At 48.4% G+C, this 15,562-nt stretch overlaps 1 pseudogene; it reads right to left on the minus strand.

The window, feature by feature from the left end:
* Positions 1-1,910: 1,910 nt before the first annotated feature.
* LOC117192767 lies at positions 1,911-4,832 on the minus strand (annotated as a pseudogene).
* Between the last annotated feature and the right edge of the window lie 10,730 nt (positions 4,833-15,562).

The following is a 15,562-nucleotide window of genomic DNA, read 5'->3' on the forward strand; positions in this document are numbered from 1 at the left end:
CTGACGTCGGCAAGTTCTCTTCCCATTTCTCCTTTGTTTTGTGGTCCAGTTTCGTGCCTATGATGAAGATCAGCAACCCATCGGATATCTCCTGCGGGGTCGCCAAGGTCTGAAGTGCACGCAAGTGCGAATTGATTTTGTCGCTGAGCGCGCGCAAGCCGATAGCCGAGCCCTTCTCCACCCCTTGCAGCCCGAAAATAGCCTTGACGTGTGCCTGAAAATGTAACAGTTTATTATCGAATCGCAAATTAGTAAATTCAACGCCTTGTCGTAATTCTCCTCAGAAAGTTCCAAGGAACGAATCGTATCTAGCGCAGCACCATCTAGACATCCACGAAGATATTGGAATTTTTCGATGATTGGTATACGATGGTCTTTGTGCACCATTGTCGAGAACATCGAGTGGAATTCTGGCCAATCCATGTAGTTCCCACCGAATCGCGGAAGCTGCAACTCGGGCATTCGAGAACGGCCTATACTATTATAGGCGAACAACGACGAATTCCCCTCGAGAGTATGCCGAGCCGTTGAATTGGCAACATTTACCGTGCGAGCAGCCATCAACTCCCGCGACAGCCTGGACCTAACCTTGACATAAACATTCGAAAAGTCCAGCCGGGCATCATGGGCTAACTGCAGGAAATCCAGCCTTTCAAGGCTCGTTTGAGCGGCATCGAAATCCGCATTCATTCGCTCGATTTGCTCTAAGCGAGCTTGAAGTTCTGCCTCATCTAACTCGGCAAGCTCTTCCTTGGTAAGAAAGCGATCCATGGCCTTTAGTTGGCGCGCGATGGACTCGGCCTTGTGCTTGTAGAAATCTACATCACTCGGCATTGCTGCGTTCGCGACATTGGTAGGCTCAGGTGCTGCCATGTTGAGGTTTTAAAAGAGTCTCTCAGCACGACCGAAAAAGACACCCTGTATACGTATAAACGTGGGAACCGAAAGCAAAGGGATTACAGCTAATGCCTTTAGCTGTGCGGCTGTGCGAGCTGTCCGATTCCGCTTTGTACTCCGCTTGTGTGTATTAGTGAGTTCGCTGCACTGCCTACCGCACTGCACTGCACTTGGACCGAATTGTCGCGACAGAGAAATTAATAGCCAGCAATGCGTGTATGTAGGTGTATGTAAGTGTGTTTTAGCACCGAATTGTGCTTAACCGCCGAAAATTTGCTAGGGCTAACGAATGTCGATCGCGAATGATTATTAATTGACACTGCAACTCAGAGATCACGTCGGGGTCACCAAATTTTATGTGGAGATAATGTTTTTTATCCCCAATCGGCCGACTAATTATTTCGAATTAAACAAAACTCGGCGCAGAAATAAAATTACGATATGTTATTTAATGCGTGACATCCAAATTGCAAGTGTGGCTTGCCTGCCCTTTACATTGCCGCTCCGATCGCTAAGCGCAGCTTCGCTCGTCCGACGTCGGTAGGCAGACGCAAAGCGGAGATAGCGAAGAGCGAGCTGGCAGAGAGCGTTTAGCAGGGCAAGCAAGCGCAAAGCTTTAACAAACAAATGAGTGACATAGACATAAGTAACAAACAAAATAAGCGGCTGAGGGCCAAGAATTAGGTGCTATTTGGCAAGCAGCTAATCGGCTGGGTTCTGCTCCGAACACTGGCCAATATCATTATCGAGCCTTCCGAGGTTACGATCCTGAAAAAAGACTCCATTAGCTTCCGCATTCTCCAGCTGAAGATGGACAAGCTGCATGACATTACGAAGAGCAACCAGTACTTCCTCGAAGTGGAGGATGCCACAGTGGCCAGCTTAATGGGCAACACTGCAACGGGAAACGAACTGGGGCGCACCCAGATCATATTGCGCGATCGAAACATGCCGGAAACCGATAAGAACACCAAGGGCCCCAGTGCCCTTTTGACAGTGGCAGAGCCCCATAAGCTGGGCATCAGCCTCCTGCCTCACAACAACTGGGTGACGGTGGAGGGCGAGCGGCACGAGGTGGCCTTCGACCTATACGCTCCAGATGGCCTGAAGGTTATGTTGGGCAGCGCGGCTTCACGCAGTGCACCTTGGTGGTTACCGTCGAACTATAGGCGACGAAATTGGACGTGGCCAGGCTGTTGTACACGCGGTAGGTGAACTCCGTCTCGCCCAGCTGGCGGCACAGCACATTGAACGAGGTGATGGGGTCCTGGGTGTCGAACTCAATCTCCGACACATCGACGATCTTGCCGTTGAAGTTTGTGGCCTTGATGAGCTCCGCCTCCAGGGTAAAGATGCGGCGCGGCCCATGCACATAGATCAAGTTTCGCGACGCGCCAATGGGCAGCACCAGCTCATTCTCCAAGGGATTCAGGACGCTCAGCACCTCGTACACATGCAGATCGACCGTGTCCTGAAGCACTTTGTTCTGAAAGACATACGAGACGCGCAGCGAGGTGCTGCCCACGGCAGTGGCCCGCAGCCTCAGCACATGACACGCATCATCAGCTAGTTCAACAGCTTCTCCGTTGCTCTCGTGCTGCAGGATGGGTTGGCGAGCTTCCAGCTGGAAGTGCAAGTTATCGCAGTTTGTGTACGGCACATCCGAGTCGTTGACATGGCCGAAGACAGCCACGTGCAGAAGCACGTAGTCCTTGAGGGCCGTCTCGAAGTTGTACTTCTTGATCTCGAGCCGCTTTGGCGAGAAGAAGTAGATCTGAGCCAATCGGGCCACGTTCTGGTTCTTGGCAAGGGCCACCTTGACGGTGGTGTGGGCAGCCAGCAGGTTTCCGTCCTCGTGCTGCTCCTGCGTGCCAGTGGAGGCACGTACGTCCCGGATTTCGGTAGTGGCCAAGCCTTGGGCGTCGATTTGCAGGACCTGTGGATTGCCGGAGAACCAGACGTAGCTGTTGTCCCCGCCAGTCGCATGGAACTGCAGCTTGAGCGGCTTTATGCTGTTCGGATCGTAGGGCAGGATCACCTTAGTGGGTTTGAGACGCAACTCATCAAAGATCTGCAGCTCTGCCTCAACCATGAGCTGCAATAGATTGAATCTCAGAAAAGAACTGGAGAGGCCATCGTCATTTATTTACCTTCTTGTATGTGCCATGGATCAGGCTGACACCCTTCTTCAGGGCTTCGCCATACAGACGGCTGCTCTTTGCCGTTCTGTCGATGATGCCAAACAGAGACTCATCCAGTCGGGAGCTAATGCCGAACTTGCTGCCCAACAAACTTGCTGGCCATCTGGAGCGTATAGGTCGAAGGCCACCTCGTGCCGCTCGCCCTCCCCCGTCACCCAGTTGTGAGGCAGGAGGCTGATGCCCAGCTTATGGGGCTCTGCCACTGTCAACAGGGCACTGGGGCCCTTGGTGTTCTTATCGGTTTCCGGCATGTTTCGATCGCGCAATATGATCTGGGTGCGCCCCAGTTCGTTTCCCGTTGCAGTGTTGCCCATTAAGCTGGCCACTGTGGCATCCTCCACTTCGAGGAAGTACTGGTTGCTCTTCGTAATATCATGCAGCTTGTCCATCTTCAGCTGGAGAATGCGGAAGCTAATGGAGTCTTTTTTCAGGATCGTAACCTCGGAAGGCTCGATAATGATATTGGCCAGTACACTGATATATATTTCCAGGGGCTTCACATTGCTGTACTCGGCATAGGGCATTGTGATTGTTATCTTTGAAGTGCCCGTATTGATGCCCTCCAGCAGGATCATGTAGCCCTTGATGCCAGCGGCTTCGAGCTTCTCGAGGGCGGGGGGCACAGTGTGGTAGGGGCTTTTCGAGAAGGTGAGGAACCGCATTGCGGGCGGCTTCTTGCTGTCATGCTCCGAGATGTCCCAGTTGAACTCGATTCCCTCGAGGGTGAAGAACTCGTTGCCCTGAGAGTCGAAGGCGTGCAGCTCGAAGATCGCTGGCGCCTCCTCCAGGTAGAGCTGCCGTGTGGCAGTCCGCACGTTCAGACTGCTAATTTTGTCCACTATTACGTCGCAGCGCAGCATGGCACCGGTCTGCACTTCCTCCGCAAACACGATGGCCGTGTTGCGGCGTCGCTCGCGGGTCCGCACTGTGACCACTGCCTCGTAGGCGCATTCGCTGAAGCCATGATACACCGGTTGCACAGATATAAGGTCTTGACGGGAAGATGTCCTGAAATATATTTGTATGTAGGTATTGTAATATTTTGTTGAGGTTAGGTTAATTTGAGGATAGTGTCTGTAAGTCGACGTTAAAACATCTTAAAACCTAAAATAAAACATTAAAGACTATGCAATACCAAGATAGTGTATGGGGGACGGCCCGTAGACGGAACTAGCTTTTAAACAATGCTTAGGATGTTAGCCCAAAAGAGAAGTATTTGATCCTGGCGCAATATCTTGGTATTGCATAGTGATTGCTTGCGACCCTTCAATTCGCTCCAGCAGCGATCAAATACCAAACAACAAAAATAAATTTTTTGAGGTTAAAATGCCGGTCTAGCCGTGCAGACGCCTCTCACCATTTGTAGCAATTTCGTTCGTCCACCTCGAAAGTGAAGTTGACGGGTTTGTCGTTGAAAATAGGAAGCAACACTCGCGGTTGGTTTAACTTCACAGCGTCAGTCAATTTATGAGCCGCAAATATTAGGAATACGAAGTATAAGTCGCATGCTGCCATATCGAGGTTATACCCGCGTTTTTTTTACAAGAAGTTAATAGCTCTTCTTTGCAAATGGGCAGCAGCGTTCTCTGGGGACTTAACTTTTAACTTAACATTGTAACTAAACTTTGTAACTTATTTTTATAACTTTTAACTACTTTAAGGAAATAACAAAAACACGCGCAGTTTTCATAAATTAAAATGCCAGGGATGTGATGTTCAGTGTGACCGATTTATTGAAATATACCGTCCGACCCTCAGAAATATACCGTAAATTGTAAGGAAGTTCTCAGGCCGGGGTACAGCTTCTCAGTCTGTCCAGGGCCCGGTCCTTCCCCACAGCAAAATTTGTTGTGGAGGACCTAAGGGGAGAGCCGCTCGTGGCGAAAGCGCGCCCGTGGGGTGGATCGTGGGACAGTCGGGCCTGGCCCGGCCACGAGGCGTGGGTGAAGCCGTGCTTTGGAGCTGCAGAGACGTGCGTTGGGGGTCATGTGTGGCGGGAGACGGGGTTTGGGTCAGGGATCGGAAAGGTGTGGGAGAGGGGAGCCCAGCCTAGCAGATGCCGCATGAACCACGACTCACATCTACGTCGCCGGGTCCCCCGGGCGAGGGTGTAGGAGAGGGAACCCAGCTTTGCGAATGCCGCGTGAATCCACGACTCACATCCAGCATCGCCGGGTCCCCAGGTGAGAAAGGTATAGGAGAGGGAAAACCCAGCTTGGTGAATGCCGCATGATCCACGACTCACATCCACTTCGCCGGGCCTCCCGGGAAAAGGGAAGAGAGGGGGAGGGGGGTGAGTGACTCCTACGGGCGAATGTTCTGAGACAGGTGGGTTGAGGTTGGTGTCTTTATTGTTTTCGGATCATTTCCCTACTTAAACGCCAAAAAATATCATAAACAACATGTGGGCATAGATATGTAAAGAAACTGCGGGAATTTTCTGCTTATACCTGTCTACTGCAGCGATCTATCCCCCCCAGAGCTCACATACGCGAGGTGGCTCACCCTTGTTTCCCTTCTTTGGGTCCTGTTCTCCCACGGCGGGTCCTCGTCACTTCGGTGGCTTCCTTTGCACACCGCGTGGGTGCGGTCACAGCTGGTTTTATTCACCGCGTGCGGGCGAACACGGCTTATTCTGTACACGGCGCGGTCCCGGCTTACTTTTCACATCTATTTTGGCTTCCGCCGCACAACCGGTCTGGCTCAGCCCTCGGAGATCACTCCCGAGCTTGGCTCGCGCTGGACCGTCCCAGGCCTCGCCTTTTCTTTTTCGCAGCTTCCCTGCCGCATCGCTGCTGCGCCGCCTTCGGCTGCCGGCCTCGGCTGCGTGGGTGTATGGCTGCGTGTGTGTATTGCCTGCTTCGCCGTCGGCTCTTTTCCTCGGCTGCGTGGGCGTAAGACCGATCGGCGGCTTCTCTGCCGCTTCGTTCTCTTCTCTTCGCAGTTCTCTTCCTTGCGTTGGCTGCGTGGGCGTAAGAACGTATCTCTTTCGTGTTGGTTCTCTTCGCCCTTTATAGCCGTGGTGTGCGTCTCTCTTACGTGTTGGTTCTCTTAGTTCTAATAAGTAAAAAGGCCTACTGTTTTGGGGTTTCTTAGCCTATTTCTTACTTTAATGGGTGAAAATAAGGATTCATTGTTGTTTGTCTTGGTAATACGCGGTCAGGCGTGCTTACCCGCCAGGCGACTGGGGCGATTGGCCATTCCTGCTCCTCCTGCAGCGCGTTTAGCTCGGGCATCTCCTCGAACGCTGTGAGCAGTCCGCCCGCGTCTGCCTCTTCCAAGCCCAATGACAGGTCGCTGTCCTCCTTTGGTTGGCTCGGGTTTCCTGGTTCGGCCTCTCGGGCCGTGCAGCTTGTCGGTTCCGGGTTCGGGGCGTTGTGGTCGGTGGGAACTGGCGATAGCCACTTCATTGGTGCGTGGTCCAGCGGCTGCCAATCGGGATTCTCCCTTCTTTCCGGGGCTGCCGCCTCCTCCTGCGCGTCCCACTCCTGCAGTCTGGCGTGCCACCCGTCGTCCCAGCTGGTGTCCGGGATCGGGCCGTTTGGGTTCTCCTGCCCTCCCAGGATCCAGACTACCTCATCGTCTCCGTCATCCCTGGGTATCGGGGACACGGGTCCGTCCCCCAGGCCGAGTTCCTGGAGCAGTTGGGGCAGCTCATTGCCGGTTACGTGTCTGGGTGGCTCGTGTTCATCCTGAAGGCCGAGGTTCTGGAGCCGTCGGGGCAGCGCATCGCCCAGACTGCCGTCGCGGATCCGTAGCGGAGTGGTGTCGTCCTCTCCTAGGAGCTGTACCTCGTTGTCGCTTGTTGTGTCGTTGTCCGACGCGGGAATGATCTCCCTCTCGGGCCCGGGTGGGGTGATGGGCCGTGGATGGGCGAGCAGCAGTTGCAGGGTCCTGTCGGCGTCCTTCCAGGTGGTCCAAGGTGCCACGTCAACCGCGATGTTGGCTGGAGTGTTCTTCTGGCAGTTGGCCGGCCCATCTTCGTCCTCGCTCACGTCCGAGTATGGGCCCGTCGTGGCCCGTTCGGCCTCCAGTTGGCGGTTTAGCTCCCGGACGGAGTGCTTGACCCATGGGCGGCCACCCGCTTTTCCGAAGCGTCGGTCGTGCAAGAACTCTTCACCGGTGCTTGCCTGGCAGGTCGGCTCCCAGTGCTTGTCGGCCTCCATCGTCGGGCTGGTGAACCCTTCGTCGGAGCTGCTGTCGTAGTTCGGCCGTGGGGTCAGCGGGTCTCCCATGCGGTACAGGTAATAGGGCGGTGGTGGTGGGGACCGCAGCCACAGTTTGTGCGCGACTGGGGAGCTGCTCTGCCCCTCGGAGTTGGGGTCCAGGTTGACGTGTCCTGGCTCGACGCGTCTTCGAGTCGCGCGTGGGGTGACGGCGGTGCCTGTTCCTTGGCCTGGATGCTTGCGGCGGCGTGGGCGTCTTGGTGGCTCCTGCTGGGCCCGGCCTGCTCGGACCTCCTCGTCTGAGTCCGATGGCCGCATCGCCTCCACTGTGATGATCCCAGACAGGTTGTTTCGTGACGTGTTCGGACGGACGACGTCGTTGAGCCATGCCCAGGTCATGGTTGTCGCCCGGCGGGGCGACGGTGGGCCTTCGGGGCGGGCCCGACGTCGGGATGGCCTAGGTGGCCTGGGTGGTCGGGGTACGGCTCCTGTTGATGGTCCATGCTGCGTGGTGTTGCCCGGTTCTGCTTGCGTGGTCGGGGAGTGGTGTCTTGCTTGTGGTTGGCTGGTCGTGGACCGTGGTTGCCTTGAGCTGGGCGGCGACACACCCCTAGGATGCCCCTCCGTGCCATCCTCTGCCTCTAGAGGCTGTGCGTCGCTCGTCCTTGGGTTGTCCATGTCGGATCTGGTGGGGGAAGAAACACATGTTTGGTTAGAACCTGACCTGTGCCACTGATGTGCCCTGTGCCCTGGGTTTCCCTGATCGGTGCATTTTCTAGTTTCTGGCTATTTCTTACTCTAATCCCTTAAGGGGAGTTAAGCTATCTTACTGCGTGTGTACGCGGTTGCCCCTTGCGGGGCGAGGACATTACGGCAGCGCACTACCATAAGTGGCCCTCATGAACTCGCGGTTTTCCTGGTGCTGGGGTCGTCGTCATCGTTGTCTTCGTTGTCTTCGCTGGTGAGTGTGTGCTCGTTGTCGTGGTAGGCCTTGAGGTCGGCTAGTCCGGCCGTTCGTCGTTGTCTTCCCGGATGCTTCTGGAGTCGTGCTATGGTGGGAGAAATAAATTTAATTACTTTGTAAGGCCCCTCATATTTGGGAGCCAGTTTGGCAGCGAAGTTGTCCGCCGCTTTGGACAGGTGATGTTGGCTTAGCATCACGAGCGTCCCGATCGTGGGTCTCCATTCGCGTCGAAGTAGGTTGTAGTTACTGCTCTGCGTCTGTGATGCCTGCTGGGTATTTTCCTGCACGATGGCGATGATTTCCTTGAGTCGCTTGGCCTTGTCGGTTGGGATCTCTGTCACTTCGCCTAGTCCTGGGGTCGCCTCTTCGTACAAGGCTCCAGGCAACCGAGGTTCCCGGCCGAGTACGATGAATGCTGGGCTGAAGCCCGTGGTGTCCGATGTGCTGCTGTTGATGGCTAGGCTGAGTTCGGGCAGCAGCTCGTCCCATGTCCGCTGGTCTCCATCGATGTACTGGGCGATCATGGTTTTGATCGTCCTGTTGGCTCGTTCCGTGGGGTTTTGTTGTGGGGTATAGGGCTTGCTGCCACGGCGATAGGTCCTCCAGTTCCAGGGCGGTAATGGTGGCCAAGATCGCGTTCTCGTATTCATCCGAGTCGGCTGGGCGAAACGGGTTGCGTTCCCGAGCTATCTCGGCGTCGGCTAATGGCTCCAGTTGGTAGTCCGTCGTCGGGGTTTCTGTGATCTCGTCCTGTGGTATCGGGGTTCGTGGCTTGCGTGATGTCTGTCGTGTTGGGTGACTACGTGGTGACTCCCGGTTCGATGAGCTGGCCCTGGAGTGGTCCCGCGGGGCCGCAGCTATCTTTGCTGGAGTATTCTGGTGATTCCTGGGTCCTGTTGCTGACTCCCGGTTCGATGAGCTGGCCCTGGGTTGGTCCAGCGGCGCCGAAGCTATCTCTGCCGAAGTTTTCTGCTTTCTGCTGTGTCCTGTTGGTGACTCCTGGTTCGACGAGCTGGCCCTGGATTGATCCAGTGGAGCCGGAGCTGTCTCTGCCCAAGTCCCTTGCTTCCTGCTGTGTCCTGTTGGTGACTCCTGGTTCGATGAGCTGGCCCTGGATTGATCCAGTGGAGCCGTAGCTGTCTCTGCCCAAGTCCCTTGCTTCCTGCTGTGTCCTGTTGGTGACTCCTGGTTCGACGAGCTGGCCCTGGATTGATCCAGTGGAGCCGTAGTGTAAACGACGTACAATCCTTTTCTTGGATCTTTGGGGGTCAACCCTCCGATCTGTTTTATTGGGTTTTACCTTCTGAATTTTACAATTGTGTTTTGGGCTTTTGTAAGCCAAAAGCCGCGGAGCTGCGCTGCCAGTGACGCCGTCAGCGGAGCGGCAGAACTATGTGTTCTTATCTCTTATATGTTAGTATGCATATGTGTGAATATGCTCAGCGGCGTTGGCAGCGAGAGCGCGAGGGAAGATATATGTGTGTATGCATGTATATTAGTGCCGTCAAGTCATGGGAACATGCTGACGCTGCACTTGGGTCGCTCGAGGCATTCTTGAGTGAATCAGTGGGTATTCGAAATAATGAATACTTTACTTTACTTTAACATGAGCATACTACATCTCCCTCCTTTTGAAAAATAACGTAATCTAATGAAGTTATTTTATTTTTAGCTTGTACTATATATACGAGTTATGTATTCTTAAAAAGAAAATTTATATATAGATTTTTTTTTTATTTTTTTTTTTTTTAGTTGTTTATTAGAGTTATGAACTTGAATTAATATTGATAAAATTTAAAAGTTATTTGAATATAAATGCAGAATAGTATATGTTTATGGTTTATATTTATGTATGGCCATACTAAAAATGATTAATAATTGCAAATCTTTAACCTATCCTTATGGACTTTCTGAGTTTTGTTTTTATTATCGGAGATTATGACGTTATCTCTTTCTCCGATACTTTCTACTCTATATGGTCCTATATATTTAAAATCTAGCTAATGACCTGTTTCATTTTTCAATAAAACTTTATCTCCTACAGCTAAATTTAATTCTTTTAACTTTAAGTCATATAGCTGTTTATTTTTAATTTTATGCTCCTCGAGCATAATCCTTGCTCGTTTATATGCTATTTCTAATCTATATTTACTCTCTTTAGAGTAATCATCTATGTTATATAGAGGTGCTATTCTATCTATAGTATTAAATTGAACTGGTAAGTTTGAAGTCTTACCGAACACTAGCTCATATGGACAATAATCATGTGCCATACAGGGGGTTGTATTAAAACAATATACGAAGTATTGCAGCCATACATCCCAATCTGATTTGTCAGCTGAGATGTATGAGCGTATGAACTCGTTAAATGTTCTGTGGCTTCGCTCCACGGTTCCTACAGTCTGGTGATGATGTGCAGTAGAAGTTATGTTTTTGATATTTAGATTTTTACATAAGTCTTCAATAATTGAATTTTTATATTCTGTTCCCATGTCCGTAATGAACGTCTTCATTGGACCGTACTTTAGAATAAAATTTTCTAAAATAGCTTTAGCTACTGTATTTGCACTTTTGTTTCTAATAGGTATGGCAACAAGGTATTTTGTCAGGTCACATATTAAGGTGACTGCATATTCATTTCCTTGTTCTGATTTAGGAAGTGGACCGATCGTATCCACTATTACCCTATCAAAAGCCATGTATGGTGTTTCTGTAATAGTCAATGGAGTTATTGTGTGCTTGGTTACTTTAGCTTTTTGGCATTTTGGACATTTTCGTATGTAATTAGTTATTTCTTTAGTCATACCTTTCCAAAAATAATGTCTTTTGACCTTGGCCAAGGTTTTTGTTATGCCTGTATGTCCTCCTTGTATGGGATCATCATGTAATGTAGACAGTATTGCTTCTTTTTCTTTTTCATTTTTAATTAGGGTCACCGGGTTGAGTAGCGCTACTCTTATTGTTCGTAATATTTTATTGCCCATTTTTTTAAAATTATCTATTGAAATGTATTCAAAGATATTTTCCCACGGTGCCACTTTGAGTTGGCTGATTTTTTGTTTACCGGCTTGCGTTTTAAGCCTTTGAAAAAACTGACCTAAGTCAAGGGTTCCATTAGTATACAAATCGCTAACATCATATCTTGCAGTAATTTTTTTTCCATGTTTGAAAAAACATAAATTATTATTTACATGCAAGGTCACTACTTTACGTACTTCGTCATTGTTGATGACTTCATATACGTTGGGCTTTGAAGTTTTTGTTAGAGATTGCCTAGGCAACTCTATTTGTTCTTTTCCTGCGCAGGATTTCTGTCTACTCTGTTGCCTGGTAGTGACTTTCAGGACTTTATTCGTTGTTTGTATGTTTTTCAGGTCTGTGATGGTTATTCTTGATAACGCATCTGCTACATGATTATCTTTACCCTTTAGATACTCGACTGTAAAGTCGTATTCTTCTAATTCGAGCCGCATGCGTGTGAGTTTTTAGCTGGGATTGACCATTGAAAATAGGTATGTTAGTGGTCTGTGATCCGTTTTTACTTTAAAGTGTTTACCATAGATATATGGTCGAAAATGGGTAATTGCCCAATGAATTGCTGCTAATTCCTGTTCTGTAGTACTTTTGTTACTTTCACCTTTTGTGAATGAACGTGATGCATATGCTAATGGGAGTTGGAGTCCGTTATGGTTTTGAGTTAAAACCGCTCCAGATGCTTGTTTACTAGCATCGGTGATTATGCAAAATTCTTTCTGAAAATCTGGGTACTGTAACAGAGTGGGTTCCATAAGTTTATCTTTTAAATACTGGAATGCATTTTGACATTCAGTTGACCACTCAAAGGGGACATTCTTTTTACATAATCTAGTTATGTGCCGGAAATAGTCGGCGAAGTTTTTAATAAAACGTCTATAATAATTGCAAAATGCAATAAATCGTCTAGCGCTGTCCGCATCATGTGGGACTGGATAGTTTTTGATGACGTCATATTTCTTGTCATCTGGCAAGATTCCTTTATCTGTGCATTTATGACCAAGAAAGGTCACTTCATGCATAAAAAATGAACATTTTTGTGGATGTAATTTTAGGTTGTGTTTCCTACATATCTCAAAAATATCTGTTAAGTTTTTAAGCATATGTTTTTCGGAACAACCCATGACTATTAGATCGTCCATATACAGGAAGGCTTGCGAAGCTTCAAGTCCAGAGAATGCTATAGTCATCATTCTTTGAAATGAATTCGGCGCTATTTTTAAACCAAATGGTAGTCGCGTGAAGCGATATGAGCCATTGCTCGTTGAAAAAGACGTTATATTTCGCGAACTTTCCTCTAGTTCGATTTGATGAAAACCTGACATTAAGTCAAGGCATGAGAAATACTTTGCTCTACCTAGTTGATCCAAAATGTCATCAATTCTAGGTAGTGGAAATTTGTCGGCCAGGAGTTTTTTGTTTATTTGACGATAGTCAACTACTAATCGCCATTTCTTTTGTTCTGAACCCAGAAGGGCCGTTGATTAATTTTCCTACTGGTTTTTTAATTTCCTCAACTTGGCTATGCGGGCTTCGATAGTTCTTTATATATATAGGTTCGTCATCCCTCAATCTCAATTTCTGTTTATAAAAATTATTTGTTGTGATTGATTCGGTTTCAAGCCCGAATTCGTCACTAAAATTGGTGCATAGTTTAGTTAACGAGGGGGAACGTTGTAAGTTGCTGCGGACACCGCAACTCTACGGTTATACCCGATACTAAGTCAGTATGGCTCTCCTCCGGCAGACGCTGCTAATATTAAACGACACGACAAAGAGTGCGTGCGAGAGAGACAGAAAATCAGTCAGCGTGACATCGTTCGCTGCGTAGCCACTGCAAATTGATTTGTTCCTATTGGCTATAAAAATGATCTGATCTGATCCAGATTCAGCAATCTGATAGATATGGTCATTATCTATGATTCTGCGTTTTTAGTTTTCTCGAATGTGCAATATTGTGGATGCAACAGATTTTCGTCCTTTGTGTGGGCGGAAGGGGGTGGGATGAAATTTTGAGATACACGTTTTATAGTAAAATCTAACAGAAGTGCGGATACAAAATTTGGTTTCTCTAGCCTTAATAGTCTCTGAGATTTTTGAATATCCCCAGATTTTCGTCCTTTGCGGGGGCGGAAGGGGGTGTGGCGAAATTTTGAAACAAACTCGTCTCGGTACGATATATTAGGAGTGTGGATACCAAATTTGGTTGCTCTAGCTTTTATAGTCTCTGAGATCTAGGCGCTAATGTTTTACTCTAAGCAAAGCCGCCTATGCTACGTGTGTGTTAGAGAGAGACAGGGCGAGAAAAAATGAAATTGTTTTCTTGATGCTGGCTATAATAATAATACGATCCAATTCCGATTCCGCAGTCTTAAAGATATGGTTATTCTGTACAATTCTACGTTTTTGGTTTTCTCATATCTTTAAAATTGTGAGTGCCACAGATTTTCGTCCTTTGTGGGGGCGGAAGTGGGCGGTGCGAAGTTTTGAAATATTTTTTTAGCAGTGACATATCACAGAAGTCTGGATCCAAAACATCGTTGCTCTAGCTCTTATAGTCTTTGAGCACTAGGCGCTGAAGGGGACGGACAGACAGACAGACAGACAGACAGACAGGGCCCAATCGACTCGGCTATTGATGCTGATCAAGAATATATATACTTTATGGGGTCGGAAACGATTCCTTCTGGACGTTACACACATCCACTTTTACCACAAATCTAATATAACCCAATACTCATTTTGAGTATCGGGTATAATAAACACGAGAGGGAACGTTGTGAGTTGCAGCGGACACCGCAACTCTACAGTTATACCCGATACTAAGTCAGTATGGCTCTCCTGCGGCAGACGCCGCTAATATTAAACGACACGACAAAGAGTGCGTGCGAGAGAGACAGATCTGCGTAGCCAGTGCAAATTGATTTGCTCCTTTTGGCTATAAAAATGATTTGATCTGATCCAGATTCAGCAATCTGATAGATATAATCATTATCTATGATTCTGCGTTTTTAGTTTTCTCGAATGTTTAATATTGTGCATGCAACAGATTTTCGTCCTTTGTGTAGGCGAAAGGGGGTGGGGCGAAAGTTTGAGAAATACGTTTTATAGTGAGATCTAACGGGAGTGCGGATACTAAATTTGGTTACTCTAGCGTTAATAGTCTTTGAGATTTGTGAATATCCCCAGATTTTCGTCCTTTGCGGGGGCGGAAGGGGGTGTGGCGAAATTTGTAAACAAACTCGTCTCGGTACGATATATTAGGAGTGTGGATACCAAATTTGGTTGCTCTAGCTTTTATAGTCTCTGAGATCTATGCGCTAATGTTTTACTCTAAGCAAAGCCGGCTATGCTACGTGTGTGTTAGAGAGAGACAGGGCGAGAAAAAATGAAATTGTTTTCTTGATGCTGGCTATAATAATAATACGATCTTATTCAAATTCTGCAGTCTTAAAGATATGGTTATTCTCTACAATTCTACGTTTTTGGTTTTCTCATATCTTTAAAATTGTGAATGCCACAGATTTTCGTCCTTTGTGGGGGCGGAAGTGGGCGGTGCGAAGTTTTGAAATATTTTTTTAGCAGTGACATATCACAGAAGTCTGGATCCAAAACATCGTTGCTCTAGCTCTTATAGTCTTTGAGCACTAGGCGCTGAAGGGGACGGACAGACAGAGAGACAGACAGACAGACAGGGCCCAATCGACTTGGCTATTGATGCTGATCAAGAATATATATACTTTATGGGGTCGGAAACGATTCCTTCTGGACGTTACACACATCCACTTTTACCACAAATCTAATATAACCCAATACTCATTTTGAGTATCGGGTATAATAAACACGAGAGGGAACGTTGTGAGTTGCAGCGGACACCGCAACTCTACAGCTATACCCGATACTAAGTCAGTATGGCTCTCCTGCGGCAGACGCCGCTAATATTAAACGACACGACAAAGAGTGCGTGCGAGAGAGACAGAAAATCAGTCTGAGCGTGACGTCGGGCGCTGCGTAGCCACTGCAAATTGATTTGTTCCTAATGGCTATAAAAATGATCTGATCTGTTCCAGATTCAGCAATCTGATAGATATGGTCATTATCTATGCTTCTGCGTTTTTAGTTTTCTCGAATGTTTAATATTGTGCATGCAACAGATTTTCGTCCTTTGTGTGGGCGAAAGGGGGTGGGGCGAAAGTTTGAGAAATACGTTTTATAGTGAGATCTAACAGAAGTGCGGATACTAAATTTGGTTACTCTAGCATTAATAGTCTTTGAGATTTGTGAATATCCCCAGATTTTCG

This window comes from Drosophila miranda (assembly GCF_003369915.1).
Source record: "Drosophila miranda strain MSH22 chromosome Y unlocalized genomic scaffold, D.miranda_PacBio2.1 Contig_Y2_pilon, whole genome shotgun sequence".
In the NCBI taxonomy this organism is placed as follows: domain Eukaryota; kingdom Metazoa; phylum Arthropoda; class Insecta; order Diptera; family Drosophilidae; genus Drosophila; species Drosophila miranda.